This window comes from Microcaecilia unicolor, chromosome 1, assembly GCF_901765095.1.
Source record: "Microcaecilia unicolor chromosome 1, aMicUni1.1, whole genome shotgun sequence".
NCBI classification, from domain to species: Eukaryota; Metazoa; Chordata; class Amphibia; order Gymnophiona; family Siphonopidae; genus Microcaecilia; species Microcaecilia unicolor.
Genome location: NC_044031.1, coordinates 647,276,663 through 647,293,344, shown reverse-complemented (window position 1 = coordinate 647,293,344; position 16,682 = coordinate 647,276,663). Strand labels below are relative to the sequence as shown.

General features: G+C 44.8%; 1 protein-coding gene across 1 annotated transcript in view; it reads left to right on the top strand.

The window, feature by feature from the left end:
- Positions 1-16,682, top strand: part of LOC115460561 (double C2-like domain-containing protein beta) — a 93,174-nt gene that overhangs the window by 38,531 nt on the left and 37,961 nt on the right. The gene's annotated exons all lie outside the window — the stretch shown is intronic.

Genomic DNA, 16,682 nt, shown 5'->3' with positions numbered 1-16,682 from the left:
TGCTGTTTTTGTATGTCTTTTTCGTGACTTTGATAATAACTCCATCTATTGCTTCAGGGAGAGCAGGTGTAGCATCTGTCTGCCATCTGCTTCAGATTAAAAAAGTGAGAAATTGGGTAAGCAACAGGACTTAGAGAGCAAAGGCCAGGGTGACCAGTGGGATACCAGAAGGATCAGTGCTAGGTCCAGTCTCCTCAATTATTTTTATAAGTGATCCTGAGGGAAGGTAAAAAGCTGATATGAAGGTAGCTACAGACTGGGGGGAGGAGAGGGTCTGGACATAGCTGATCCGAGACTGTAGTTCATAGAAAGAAGAGGTGTTGAGGGTAAGGAACAGGTTAAAGACACACCATGACTGTTGGCTCCACTCTTTACAGGTGGGGCTCTTTACAGGTGGGGCTGTATTGCATAGGGGCCTGAGGTGCGGGTGTAGAGCATGGAGTGGGGATTGGATAAAGGTAAAAGGTGTGAGGGGAGATGGGTGCTTGGTGATTTGGATGGGGTGTGGAGGGAAGAGAGTGGCTATCGGGGGAATTTTGTGATAAGTAACGATATGTAGGGCTGGCTCAAGGATATGTAATGCCTAGGCAAACTTTCAGCCATGCCTCACCCCCATAGTCCAGCTTCTTGGCATCTCTCATTTTCTATTTCTATGTCTAGTATCTTTCCTTCCCTAGCCACCATGAGTTCTAGCAACATTTCTACTTCTCTCCTCCTTCTCCCTCCCCCCTCCCATGTGCAGTATCTCTGCTTCCCTTTCACCCTCTACTATGTCCACTATCTCTTCCCCTTCTCTTCCGCATGTCACCGCCATCACCCTACCTCCATCCTCTTTCCCAACTGTGTCCTGCTTCCTCTGATGCAAACTTCCTATCAGAAGGGGCAGGGCATGGCTGGCTTTGAGCATGTGCAGGAACTCAAAGGCTTTCCCCTGCACTGCTTCTCTCTTGCCAGCCATGCCACTGCTGCCCCTCCACCCCAAATTCTGCTGCCCTAGGTGAACACCTAGTTGTGCTTGAGGCAGGGCCGACTCTGATGATGTGCTAAGTCTGAGAAACAGTCCAAGCCTCTCAGGTCATCTGGGAGACTCCCAGTTTGTCTGCTCGACCTCCTGAAATGAGACCAGGATCTCCTTGCAAGGTTGGGTCACAGGCCCCCTCAAAAACAGGCCATGGTCCCACAGTTGTGCACTGTCTTTGAAGGCCAGTGATGACACAGTGGAGCCAGAGCTAGAGAGCACACACACATACTCTTGGTCTGTACAAGTGCCTGCCTACTTCAGTGCAAGAAGAGACAAGTATCACGGAGAAAGGGAGCATGTCTGTGTTCTCTCCTACCTCCACAGTGTCAGGAATGTTCAACAGCTTGTAGGTATGGGGCAAATGTATATGAGCAGGAAGGTATGAGGTGGAAACTGGGGGTTGTAAAAGTGAGATTAGGAAATGATGAGTATGAGCATGAATGTATGAGACAGAGTCATGGGGGGAGATGAATCTGAAGGGTTTGAGACTGGGAACTGAGGTGTGTGAGCAGGGATGTGTAGGATAGGGAACTAGTGGTATAAATGGAGAATATCATATGGAGTTAGTAGATATGAGTCAGGGTGTGTGAGGTGAGCTAGGAGGATATTAACCAGGGTGTGAGAGAACATAAGAGTACCCATTCTGGGTCAGACCAATGGTCCATCTAGCCCAGTATCCTGTTTTCCAAACAGTGGCTAAGCCGGTCACAAGTACCTGGCAGAAACCCAAATCGTGGCAACACTCCATACTACAAATCCCAGGGCAAACAGTTGCTTCCCATATCTGTCTCAATAGCAGACTATGGATTTTTCCTCCAGGAATTTGTCCAAACCTTTTTTAAACCCAGATACGCTAACCGCTGTTACCACCTTCTCCGGCAGAGTTACAGAGCTTAACTATTCATTGAGTGAAAAAATATTTCCTCCTATTTGTTTTAAAAGTATTTCCATGTAATTTCCTTGAGTGTCTCCTAGTCTTTGTACTTTTGGAACGAGTAAAAAATCAATTTACTTCTCCTCTTTCTACACCACTCAGGATTTTGCAGACCTCAATCATATCTCCCCTCAGCTGTCTCTTTTCCAAGCTGAAGAGCCCTAACCTCTTTGCCTTTCCTCATACGAGAGGAGTTCCATCCCCTTTATCATTTTCATCGGTCTTCTTTGAACCTTTTCTAATTCCGTCATATCTTTTTTGAGATATGGCGACCAGAACTGAACGCAATACTCAAGGTGCGGACGCACCATGGAGCAATACAAAGGCATTATAGTATTTTCGGTCTTATTCACCATCCCTTTCCTAATAATTCCTAGCATCCTGTTTGCTTTTTTGGCCACCGCTGCACACTGAGCAGAAGACTGATGATGAAAAATACGGGTGACCAGTGGAGGTAGGGTAAGAGATGACGTGAAGGACTTGGAGGATTAGGGAGGGGAAGTGAAGCAGTGGAAAGGTACAAGGTTGGGTAAGAGGTGAGAGAGTGGAAATTGGAGGGAGTTGGGAAATGGGTTCAAGAAAGGGGCTTGGAGCTAGGTTTGAGAGTGTGGAACAGGGAAGGAGTTGGGATTGATGAGAGGGTGAGAGGCAGGGGAATGAAGTGAATAGAAAGGATGGAAATGAGGGATAAGGAAATGGGTGAAAAACAGAGTGAAAAGAAAAGATGGGGGAAGGAGTGAGAGATGGAGGGGGAAAGAGAACTGGAGAGGTGGGGAGAATTGGAAAACTGGTAAGTCTGTTAGTGATAAAAAAGGAGATTGAGGACAGGGAAGGGCATAAGTACATAAGCATCGCCATGCTGGGACAGACCAAGGGTCCATCGAGCCCAGCACTCTGTCTCCGACAGCGGCCAAAAGAACAAACAATTTGTCCCGCCCATCCCAGAAATAGTGGATTTTTCCCACGTCCATTCAATAACATTCTATGGCCTTTTCCTCCAGGAAGCCTTCCAACCCTTTTTTAAAGTCTGCCAAGTCAACCGCCTTAATCACTTTTTCCGGCAACGAATTCCAGAGTCTAACCACGCGTTGAGTGAAGAAAAATTTCCTCCGATTTGTTTCAAATTTACTACACTGCAGGTTCATCGCATGCCCCCTTGTCCTAGTATTTTTTGGAAAGCGTAAACAGACGCTCCACATCAACCCGTTCCAGGAGGCAGGATAAGGAAGAATGAGGGGTGAAAGACAAAGAAAAAAGAGGGCAAAGAGTTAAAGAGATGGGGATGAACTAAGGGAATATGTGAGGGATAACTAGAGGGGACACGAAAGGAGATGATTGCAAAGGATTAGATAGCTGGAGATTGATAAGGAGGAAACCAATGTGAGAGAGCTGGAGGTCTGAGAGGAGATACATAAGAATATAAGAGTTTCCATACTGGGTCAGGCCAAAGGTCCATCCAGCTCAGTGTTCTCTTTCCAACAGTGGCCAATCCAGGTCACAAGTGCCTGACAGAAAAGAGTAGCAAGATTCCATGTTACCAATCCCAGGTATAAGCAGACCTACCTTAATATTCAAGGATATTTTCCAGGAATTTGTCCAAACTACTACTACTATAAATCACTTTTATAGCGCTACCAGTCGTACGCAGCGCTTTACAATTGAGTCCTTTTAAAACACAGCTACATTAACTGCTTTTACCATATCCCCTGGCAGTGCATTCCAGAGCTTAACTATGTATTGAATGAAAAAAATGTTTTCTCCAATTTGTTTTAAATATTCAAGGTAGCAAGTTAGGGTGTGTCCCCTAGTCTTTGTACTTTTTGCAAGAGTAAACAATGAAGTGTAATTCTTGTTTGCCTGGTGAGCGTATGGACGGGTTTTAATAATTTTAGAGCTTGCTTGTGGGGTCAGGACTGGGACCAGCAAGAGCTAAGAGGCTGAAGGCAAGTTAATCCACTCACTTAGCTTCATCCAATAAGCCAGTCCAGGCTAGAAGCTGCTGTTCTGAACCAAAAGGTTTACTTAAACTTGGATAATGCAGGCAATAACACAGGCAGCTGTGACACCCAGCCCCAGCCCTGGCAACCCTGCTTTCCTGGTCCTCTACTCCACTCCCTCACCTGCCTTCCTTCCAAGTAGCTGTCTGGGAAGAGGCCACGAACCAGCAAAGCTACAGTATACAAAGTCCACACCAACACACTGTTCAGTAGTGACAACTTGGCTGCAGCTTTATTGAATACATAGAGTTTTGTAAAAAAAAAGCGGGAAGATGACCACGGATGCCAAAAACTGGAAAGGTTTGTACTTTAGAATCAAATAAATCCTTTGTCACCCATCATATTCAATGTTAGACAAATGGCTACTATACCCAAACTATAACCTGTCACGCCTGCTGTCTTATGACCGTGCCCCGAATCTTCCACTGCCTGCAAGACAGATAAGTGATGAAGTCAAAATATGAAGCAGACAGGGACGAGCTGAGTCCATTTTGTTCCCCCCAAGTGCAGGCCTGAAAAGTAAAATACCATTACATGAGTAAAGGTAGTTACAACCAGGGGCGTAGTCAGACTTCACAGTGGGAGGGGGCCAGAGCCCGAGGTAGGGGGCACATTTTGTTCTGCTGCCCCGCTGCTTCCCCAGCTCTGCCACCTCGCCGCCCCATCCCGCCGCTCCCCACCCACTGCTGCAGCAAATACCTTGGCTGGTGCCTGGTGGGGATCCCCAACCCCCGCCAGCTGAAGCGTTGTCCAGTGCTGGTGTCCGGCGCTGCCATGTTGCCTGCCCTGCTCTGTCTTCCCCTCAGGTCCTGCATGTTCAGTTTCACTAAAAGGAGCGTGCCCTACATGAGGGAAAGACAGAGCAGGGCAGGCAACAAGGAGACTGATGTTGGACAACACTTCAGCTGATGGGGGTTGGGGACCTCCGCCAGCAAAACCAGGGGCCCAGAGGAAATTTTTTTGGGGGGGCTACGCCACTGGTTACAGCTACTTTTAGATTTGATGCATGGTGTTTTCTCCAATAAATACTATCTGTCCAAGGGCATTTTCAGTGGCACTTAACTGGATAATGCCAGGCTAAAACTGGCTATTTTGAGGGTGCTGCGGGGGGTGGAGTCAGCACTTAATCAGCTAGGATAACTGCATAAATAGAAATGCATAAAACATGGTCCTATCTTTATGCGGTTCTTCATAGCTAGCTAGGTGCCCAGTATCACACTTAACTGGCTATGTTTTCACTGGCTTCACAGGGGTATGTGGATAGTGTCTGGGAGGAGCATGGGCGGAGGCAGGATAGTCCTGGAACTCAACCAGATAGCAGCAGTATTCAGTCCATTAGACAGATAATTTATCCAGCTAAATTACGTAAGTGTTGCAATACTGGGAGAGACCGAAGGTCCATCAAGCCCAGTATCCTGTTTCCAATAGTGGCCAATCCAAGTCACAAGTACCTCTCAAGATCCCAAAACAGTACAATACATTTTATGCTGCTTATCCTAGAAATAAGCAGTGGATTTTCCCAAGCTGAAGAGCCATAAGTACATAAATATTGCCATACTGGGACAGACAGAAAGGTCCATCAAGCTCAGCATCCTGTTTCCAGCAGTGGCCAATCCAGGTCACAAGTACCTGGCAAGATCCTAAAACAGTACAATACATTTTATGCTGCTTATCCTAGAAATAAGCAGTGAATTTTACACAAATCATTTTAATAATGGTTTATGGAGTTTTCTTTTAGGAAGCTAGCCAAACCTTTTTTAAACCCCGCTAAGCTAACTGCTTTTACAACTTTCTCTGGCAACGAATTCCAGAGTTTAATTACACACTGAGTGAAGAAATATTTTCTCTGATTCATTTTAAATTTACTACTTTGTAGCTTCACTGCGTGCCCCCTAGTCCTAGTATTTTTGGAAAGAGTAAACAAGTGATTCACGTCTACCCGTTCCATTCCACTCATTATTTTATAGACCTCTATCATATCTCCCCTCATCTGTCCTTTCTCCAAGCTGAAGAGCCCTAGCTGCTTCAGCCTTTCCTCATAGGGAAGTCGTCCCATCCCCTTTATCATTTTCGTCACCCTTCTCTGTACCTTTTCTAATTCCACTATATCTCTTTTGAGATGTGGTGACCAGAATTGAACACAATATTCGAGGTGCAGTCACACAATGGAGTGATACAAAGGCATTATAATGTCATCATTTTTGTTTTCCATTCCTTTCCTTATAATACCTAACATTCTATTTGCTTTCTTAGCTGCCACTGCACACTAAGCAGAGGGTTTCAACGTATCATCAATGATGACACCTAGATCCCTTTCCTGGTCAGTTAATCCTAGTGCGGAAACTTGCATTATGTAGCTATAGTTCGGGTTCCTCTTTCCCACATACATCACTTTGCAGTTGCTCACATTAAACGTCATCTACCATATAGACGCCCAGTCTCCCAGTCTCGTAAGGTCCGCTTGTAATTTTTCACAATCCTCTTGCGATTTAACAACTTTGAATAACTTTGTGTTGTCAGCAAATTTAATTACCTTACTAGATACTCCCATCTCAAGATCAGTTATAAATATGTTAAAAAGCAACGGTCCCAGTACAGACCCTTGCGGAACCCCACTATCTACCCTTCTCCATTGAGAATGCTGACCATTTAACCCTACTCTCTGTTTTCTATCTTTTAACCAGTTTTTAATCCATAATTTCATTTTTTACGCGCACTAGAAAATATGTTTTATTTTCTGACGCGTGGCAAAAATCGGGCGATAACTCTGACTTGACTTGTGTAGGGAATTACCATACAGTTAACATGAGAGACCTTACTGCTGTCAATGGGTGGTGGTAAGGTCTCAGACCCAAAATGGATGCGCGCCAATTTTTATTTTGCCGCACGTCCATTTTCAGGAAAAATTTAAAAAGGCCTTTTTTACAGGCGCACTTAAAAATTACTCTGCGCAGGTCCATAACACACACCTACACTACCGCAGTCCATTTTTCAGCGCACCTTAGTAAATGGACCCCTTAGCCGGCTAAGTTTATAGCAGCCAAAAAACTCCCGGATATTCAGTGCTCAGCACTGATTATGGTTCTTAGCTGACCTGCCTCCCGTGGGCTGAATATAATCTCCCTTAAGTTTTATCGCTATTAGTGGGCGCATTGCTGCTGTTTACCCTTGATCAACACAGTTTTCAATAGCACAACATGCATAGGGCCATGTGCATTCAGCCTGTTTCTGCTCTGGGCAAATTCCTTTGAAAACTGCCCTAATTAACTGTCTAGAAAGTTATAATAAATCGCCCCGAATTTCAAGAAGCTTCTCTGTACTCCGTTTGATCTCTTCCCGCACCCCTTGGGGGATGGGCACCACTGGTTAAGAACCTCTGCTCTAAACTCGCCTATCTTATTTTTTTTACTTCTAGCATTTGCAATTAGACATTTTAAAAGTGTGCTTTTTGTTTGTTAGCAGATGACAGGAAGAATTTGCATTCTTTCAACTCTTTTTGTTTTAAACACACTTATGCTGCTTTTGCCTTTATTGCAAGCTGTCTAACTTCTCTGTTTGATAGAATCTTTCAAAGAGTGACTTTGCTTTTCCTCAGAAACCTGCTTTCTCTTCTTTTTAAACATTAGTGCCAGCAAGCTGGATTTCACCGTGGTTAAGATGGAGCCCATCCTTTTTGAACAGATTTCCTTTCCCTGAAATGTTGCCCAATTTCTAACAAATTCAAAATGCGGAGTCCCAGAACTATGTAAAAGAGTAAATCACCATTAGTGGTGTACCTAACTTGCTTGCTAGGGGCGGGTCACCACTGTGCTCCTCCCCTGAGACGCGTCACACCCATACCCCATCCTCGAAGCATATCACCCCTACCATCCTTCCTCTTAGCAAGGGGATGCAGGAAGCAGTCACGCTGCTGTCGGCTCTGACGGTCCCTTGCCCCAGAACAGGAAGTAACATCAGAGGGGGCAGGGGACCGGCAGAGCTGACAGCTGCACGACTGCTCAGTGCATCCCCTTCCTGCCTGCACCTGGGGCGGACCACCCCTATCGCCCCATCTTTGATATGCTACTGGTCACCATTGCTTATTTATTTGCTCTACCCCACTCATGGTTTTATAAATCTGTCTCATCACCTCAGTTATCTTTTTTTTCCAAGATCACAAGGGAGTATGAGGCAGTTGACAAACTGGGTCAGAGCGAAGTGGCGGGTGAGAAGCTAAAAAAGAAAGGTGAAAACCACATGTGGAGAATTAGCAATAAAGCGATAGAGGAGAGGAAACAAGAAAAATAAGATGAAAAGGAAAGATCAATATCCAGGACATGCTTAGCCCCTAGGGAAGGAAGACAAGACAAGTGAAGAGAGATGAATCAGAAAATGAAAATGAAAGTGTGAGAAATGCCTAGGCAACAAAGGTAGAAGAAAGAACTGTATTGTCAGTCTAGTGATTTGCATATGTCAGCTGTGGGAATGTGTATCTCTAATATTTTTGCAATTTCCTTAATACGGGAGTAAATTAATTTCTGTTTTATTTCCCCTTAAGTTTGGCACTGCATGCAGAGTCTGGTTTCTTGGGGTTTCCAGTTCAGTTTTTGTCTGCATGTTTCTTTTTCTAATTTATGATCTCTTAGGGCACAATATTCAGCCAGTGGCAATCAATGTTTTGTTCACCGCCACCCTTGTTAAACCCGGCAATTAAATGGTGGACCATGTACGGGCACCAGCATTGAATTTCTGAGTTTCTGGAGCCGGCTAATGCATAGCTGGTTAAGGGGTCCTTTTACTAAGGGGTGCTAACAGATTTAGCGGCCCTGTTATTGTGTTCAATTCTGGTCGCCGCATCTCAAAAAAGATATAGTGCAATTAGAAAAGGTGAAGAGAAGGGCACCAAAAATGATAAAGGGGATCGGACGACTTCCCTATGAGGAAAGGCTAAAGTGGCTAGGGCTCTTCAGCTTGGAGAAAAGACGGCTGAGGGGAGATATGATAGAGGTCTATAAAATAATGAGTGGAGTTGAACGGGTAGACGTGAAGCGTCTGTTTACGCTTTCCAAAAAATACTAGGACTAGGGGGCATGCGATGATGCTACAATGTAGTAAATTTAAAACGAATTGGAGAAAATGTTTCTTCACTCAACGTGTAATTAAACTCTGGAATTCGTTGCCAAAAAATGTGGTAAAGGCAGTTAGCTTAGCAGAGTTTAAAAAAAGGTTGGACGGCTTCCTAAAGGAAAAGTCCATAGACCATTATTAAATTGGACTTGGGGAAAATATTTCTGGGATAAGCAGCATAAAATGTTTTGTACTTTTTTGAGATCTTGCCAGGTATTTGTGACCTGGATTGGCCACTGTTGGAAACAGGATGCTGAGCTTGATGGACCTTTGGTCTGTCCCAGTATGGCAACACTTATGTACTTATGCTAATCAGTTACATTAAGGTACAGTAGGTATTTTCCTATCCCTAGTGGGCTCACAATCTAAGGTTGTACTTGAGACAACAGAAGTTTAAGTTACTCACCTAAGATCATAAGGAGTGGCAGTGGGATTTCAACCAGGCTACCCTGTGGGCTGATTCTCAAAACCTACCGCCAGTGATAAGGTCAGTTAGTGTGGGAATAGCGCACACATAAATCTGTGCAGAATGGTTAGAGTGCTTTAGCACAGGAAGTAACATGCGTAGCAGAGATCGCCGCAAATTGTATTTAAATGTAATCAAATTTATGTTAATGACATCATTTGCTATGCCCTCCCAATGCTCAGAGAACAGTGCACAAACAAACCCTACTTTTACTGCTGGTAAAATAATGCCAGCTCGGAGCTGGCGGTGGAAGGTTTGAAGAGAGGATTTCTTTTGATTTCCAGTTTACAATCTGCCAGTTTTGATTTCTTTTGGAAGTGGAAGAAAGCCCGTGCAAGCCTCTAAGCGCCGATACTGAGAAAGAAAACTGCGCAAATCCGAGCAAACCTGAAAGTGGAAGCACACATTGACACCTGTTTTCTGTGCCTTCCACACAATGATGTGTGGGGCCGCTGTGTGCTTCACAGTTGGGTTTGCCTGATGCATGCGCACAAGAGCTGCGCTTACCATAAAACTCTTCTGTGCATGCGCCAAGCACAGTTCACTGTTCCGGCGGTATGGGGTGTGTGCTGTTGGCTTTACCGTGGGGATTCTGAGGATTGGCCTGTAAGTCTGGTAGTTAGAGTGCTATAACCAGAGGTGAAGAGGTACAGTCAGCAGGCTGAAGAGAGCAATGTTGGGTTGGCTGAAGGGTTTGGCAAGTTGTTGCTTATTGGAGCATAAGTAAGAGATTGCTTGGTGGCAGGGTGATGAGACAGAGAGGAAAATTTTAGGGGGCCTGGAATGTAAATAAAGATTTTAAAAGTTATCTGTTTAAACTGCTGAACTTAAGTGGTTCACAGTTTAAACAATATATGTGGCCATCTCTAGGAAAAGAATCCAGAACGGCCGATCTTTCATGTTATGGAACTATAAATAGTTTGCAAAAACCATGCCAATGAAGAAACAGGAAGTGACATCATCGAGGGTGGAACGCAATAGATGGAAGTGTGCAGGTTGCCTATAGGAATCGCTGTGCTTTGCATTGGAGCTCTATGTGGTGCACCAATGATAGTCCTGAATGCCACAAATCATCCATACACAGTCACAGCCAAACAAAGCATATCTCTCAGGTAAATTGGTACCAGGTGCACGCCGTCCACAACTCACTGGGATGTAATAGTCTATGCCTGCTCAAAAAGCTAGGTCTTCTATAAAGACTTTAACTTTTTCAAGGAAAGTTCTCTATGTAGCGATAGTGGCATAGAATTCCACAAAAGTGATGCTACGACGAAGAAAATACCATGTTGAGTGCTCTTCATCTGTGCTAAACGTGGGCCTGGCAGAATCGTACGATGATCGTTGAGCGATCTCAAGACTCGGGCTGGTGAATAAGGGATAGTCAAAGTGGACAGGCTAAAACACGAGTTCTCCTGCAGTTGCCGTAGCTTTACAATAAGTAGGAGCTCACAAGGGTTTCCATTCCCTGCCGGCAGAGGAAACAGTATCTACTGAAGGCATCAGCCAACATAGACTGAGTCCACTGGTGGCAGACAGTCCTGCTTCTAAAGAGGAGTCAGCAGGATTTTATTAGTAATATTTAATAGTGGATTAGGAGGAATAGGGCTAGGAGGGAGAGGAGGCTAGAAAGGGATTTGGAGACTGGATCAAGGAGAGGACAGGTGTAGGAGGCTATAAGTTGGCTGAGAAGGGGACTAGGGATGGAGACAGGGTGTAGCAGAAGATAAGAGGTGGGGGAGGGAGACTGGAGACTGGAGACAGGGAGAGGACTAGAAGGAAAAGAAGGCTGGGAGTGGGGAGAGGACTGAAAGGGGAGAGGTATTTTGGGATGGTATGGAAGGGGAATAGGAATAGAACGTGGAGTAGACAGTGGAAGGGAGAGAGTACAGTACAGTGCTCTATGACACACAATTACACACACATGTACATAAGTACATAAGTATTGCCACACTGGGACAGACCAAAGGTCCATCAAGCCCAGCATCCTGTTTCCAACAGTGGCCAATCCAGGTCACAAATACCTGGCAAGATTCCAAAAAAGTTCAATACATTTTATGTTGTTTATCCCAGAAATAAGCAGTGTATTTTCCCCAAATTAATTTAATAATGGTCTATGGACTTTTCTTTTAGGAAGCTATGCAAACCTTTTTTAAACCCTGCTAAGCTAACTGCTTTTACTACATTCTCTGGCAACGAATTCCAGAGTTTAATTACATGTTGAGTGAAGATACATTTTCTGCGATTCATATTAAATTTACTACTTTGTAGCTTCATTGCATGCCCCCTAGTCCTAGTATTTTTGGAAAGAGTAAACAAATGAGTCACATCTACCCATTCCACTCCACTCATTAATTTATAGACCTCTATCATATCTCCCCTCAGCCGTCTTTTCTCCAAGCTGAAGAGCCCTAGCTGCTTCACCCTTTCCTCATAGGGAAGTCATCCCATGTAACAGTACCACCCATCCCAAGTGTGCACCCACTCACACCTCTACACTATATACACGTACTCCTGCACCCCACACATATCCTAACACCAATGATAGGTTTACCACCCCAACATAAACCTCCATCTCTTCCCCTTCCCACAATTCCTCTACCTTAGTTCCACACCCACACCTCTCCATCCTCCCCAAAATTCTACAATAGATATGCTTATTAACCCCCAAAACACCCCATGTCCAATCCTTGCCTGCCCTTACAGTGATAAACACTGAACTATATGCACACACGCACAGACACACACACACACCTCTTTCTTTCCACCCACCAGTAACGTGCAGTCAGGACCTTCAAGAGATTCAGTAAATCCTCAGCCCTGCTGCCATGATGTCATCCATCTTTTTTTTTTAATCAGAATTTGCAAGGCTCAGATGCATTATCTTGGAGCCAGAGAGCAGGCATCAGAAGAGGTGCAAGCTTCCCCAAGCCTGTATGTGATTCTCAACTGCAGTTTTTGTGCTTGGCTATGGCACACCACAACCAGCTGTGGGCAGGTCAGGGGTTGCTGTTACATGCCTTTTCGGATGCTTGCTATGCTCGAGTAATGCATTGTTGCTGGCACTGGCATTGCTGGTTAAGAAACCAAGCAAGAAGCCCTGATCTGACCTCCGCTGCAGAGGCGTAGCCAGACACCCAATTTTGGCTGAGCCTGGGCCCAAGATGGGTGGGCAGAAGAACCCCGCCCCGTCCAACAGGTGATTTGGTCTCTCCTTCTCTCACCTGCATGCCATATGGTCTCTCAAGCATCCCCCCTCTCCTGCATACCTTTTAAATAGCAGATTTTCACCAGCAGCGAGCAGCAACTAATACACACTGCTCATGTTGGCCCCACATTCTTCCCACTGACGCTTCTTTTTTCTGCATAGGCGGGAATAGGTCAGAGGGAAGGCTGTGGGGCTGGTGCAAATAATATGTATTAGTCGCTTCTTGCTGCAGGTGAAGATCTGTGATTTACAAGGTATGCAGGAGGGACAGTTGTTGGGAGTTTTCAGCTGGTGGGGCTTGGGAATCCCTGCCAGCCACATCATAGGTGTGCTGCTACTGGGTGGGCCTGAGCCCAAAGTGGGTGGGCCTGTGCCCACCCTTGGCTACGCCACTGCTCCACAGATCTGTGTATCATTCCTGCCCCAAACCCCATCAGTGTTTCATACCTAGCCCTGAAGGCACCACCACCCCTCCCCTGGATCCTGTGACTGCAGCATCATCTTTAGTGATTTAGTGACTGTGTTATTGCCTGCTAGGTTGAGCTGGGTCATCATCATCACAGAGGTAGGAGAATGAACTTGTTATTAAGTCCAGTGCCTTGTTTTTTTTTTTTTTTTACTTTATCTTTATTAAGCTTTTTAACAAACATAATTTCACATTTATGAGTGATAATACACAACTTAGAAATAAATTATATAGACAAGCAAATATTTTTTAAGTTTCAAATAGTTATCGACCATAAGAATAAGAAATCAATCCAAGATGTAAGATTAATAATATAATCTAAAGGAAATAAACATACTTTTGTAAATTATAATAATGAAGCGTCACGTCCCGAGTGATTCACTCCAAGGCTGTTAAACAGTGTACATATGGGATTAAACCACTACATTAACCTCTTCCCTACTGATTAGAAATTCCTCTAGCTGTTTGGGGTCAAAAAATTGAAACTGTTTAGAGTGAAACACTATTCTGCATACACAAGGAAATTTCAATAGGAAGGTAGCTCCTATTGCCACAGTTCTTGTGCGTAAAGCCAAAAAGGCTTTACGCCTCTTCTGAGTCTCTCTTGATAAGTCTGGGTATATTCTTATTTTTGACCCCCAAAAAACTGAATCCAGATGTCTTAAAGAAAGTCTCAGTACTGCATCCCGATCCATCTCCAAGGCAAATGAGACTAATAATGTTGCTCTTTTCGTTATAACATCTAATGATGACTCCAAAAAGGTAGTCAGATTCATCACTGCACCGCCTTGAGGAAATTTTTCTGATTCCATTCTAGAACCAGTTGGCAAATAAAACGCTCTAGTTATTGGTGGTAGTGAATTTTCTGGCATACCCAATATTTCCACAAGATATTTTTTTACCATTTGTACAGGGGCAATAAGAGGTGAACTAGGAAAATTTATTAGTCTCAGATTAAGTCTCTTAGACTGATTTTCCAGATATTCCAGCCTTCGGGAAGTAAAGTTCTTATCTTTAATCAATGTTTGACCCACAAGTTCCATTTTTTGAGTTCTTTCAGTAAGAGATTTTACTTCTATAGCTTGTTTTTCAGAGTGCCTTGTTTTTTGTCCTGAACACTGGCAGGAGGCAGAGAATGGGAAGTTTAGGGAGCAAGTGAGAAGGGGTGGAGGCAGTGGAGCAGAGAGTGTTGAGTGTGGGGTGGGTTAGGTTTTGGAATGATAAGAGAGAAGGAGAGGGGGTAAAAGGAGGGGATAGCAGTGGCGAAGACAAGGGTGGGTCTCAGTGGGCCCAGGCCCACCTACTTTGAGCTCAGGTCCACCCAGTAGCAGCGTACCTATGATGTGGCTGGCAGGGAACCCCAAGCCCCATCAGCCAAAAACTCCCAACAACTGTCCCTCCTGCAGTGAGCAGCGACTGATACATACTGCTCACACCAGCCCCACAACCTTCCCTCTGATGTATTCCCACCTATGTGGAAACAGGAAGTAGCATCAGAGGGAAGATGTGAGGCCAGCATGAGCAGTGCATATTAGTTGCTGCTCACTGCTGGTGAAAATCTGCTATTGAAAAGGTGTGCAGGGGAGGGGGATGTTTGAGAGATCCAGGGCTTTTTTTGAGGGGGTACTTGGGGGTACTGAGTACCGGCACCTTTTCCATTGTCTGCTAAAATTGACCCATGGAACCCAAGTTTTAATGAAAGAGCTCAGGCTCTACACACCAACTCCGCCTTGTCATAGGTTCTGTGACTGGTTGCAGGGGGCCTGGCTATTGTGGGGAGGGTCCCTCAGTGATTACCCCCACCCCTGAAGGGTGGCCTAGCATTTGAGTACTGGCACCTTTTTCACTAGAAAAAGTGCACTAGAGAGATCATATGGCATGCAGGCGAGAGAGGGAGAGACCACATCACTTGTGGGATAGGGCGGAGTTCTTCTGCCCACCCATCTTGGGCCCAGGCCCACCCAAAATTGGGTGTTTGGCTATGCCCCTGGATAGTAGAGGCAGGAAGGGGTTGGAGATACAGAAGGGAAAATTTAAGGTATAATGAAGGATAGAGAGAAGGGGTGCAATGTGGACAGAATAGAAAGACAGGAGAATGGGTGTAAAAGGAGAGGAAAATAAGACATGGGGGTGTGGGCACAGTGAAGGAAGTTCAGGGCACAAGAAAGGAACAGCAAAGGGATGGGGGCAGAAAGAGGAGAGTGTGGGGTTGGGTCGGGATGGGAAGAGAGGGAGTATGGCACAAGAGTGGAAAGAAAGATAGTAAGGGATGAGAGGAGGTAAGGGGACTTCAGGATAAGCTTGTATGGGGAAAATGCATGATAAACATGAAGCATGAGAGAGATAGAGGAGGAAGCTGTTGGACACAGTGTGCAGGAGAGAAAGAGGGTCAGGAAGGGATGTGGGTGGTGGCTTTCTTGTTTTCTTGTTTCCAAGAGGATGTGGGAACTGTTATGTTAGGGTCGCTGAACCTCTCTTGTTCTTGTTTGGGGTTTAAGCAGGATACAGGATACTGGGCTTGATGGACCTTCAATCTGGCCCAGTATGGCAATGTTCATGTACTTTCATACCATAGACAGCAAAGTGGGTTACAGCATAACAAATGATATTGTACATACCAACATGAAGGGGAATACCACTTAAAGCCAAAGACAGGCACAGTAGGAATTCTGATACAACATACCTAAATCCCCTCTCCCCAATACACAAAAGATAACTGCAAAACAAACCAACAATACCAATTTCGTTCCTTACCAGCCAATGCAGAAGAGACTCAACCTGTCAGTCCAGAACTGGGGAAACCTACAACTCTGGTCATTCTTAAACACACAAAGAAAACAAGCAAATTTGTAGTGCTTTCTTAAAACTGACAGTTCCTTGTCTGGAGGGATTTCACTCCGTAATAAAGGGGTAATGTAAGTGAAACGAAACTTAAGGGCAGCCTCTCTCCGAACTAACAAAAAAGTGTAATGACGCATGCTAATACCAATCTGATAAGTCTTAAGATGTCAGTTACTGTGGCTATTCTGTGTAAAACACCAGGTGCATTTAATTTATTTATTTGTTGCCATTTTTATCCCACATTATCCCAAGATGTGCTCAGGTTCAATGAGGCTTACATAACAATTGAACATTAGGTATTACAATGGAACATATATTAACATTCATGAAATACAATAGATAAATAAGATTTGACCTCCTGGTGCATTGGGCTTTCTTAGGAATCCTATATAATAATTCTCACCTGGAACATTCTGAAGCTCACTCTGTGGGAGGGAAACACTGAAGGCTAGGCTGCCAGCAACATTCACTCTCACTCATGCACCACACTCACTGTCACTCAGGACCCGCCCTTAGCCACGCCCCTTCCGGATATAATTCGCAACCCCAATGTTCTAAATGAAGCCTCAAAAGCCCCTCTAAACCGGAACAGTGCGGCGCCAGAGATATCCTGTTTGCCCATGCCTGCAAATCGGAAGTCTGAACT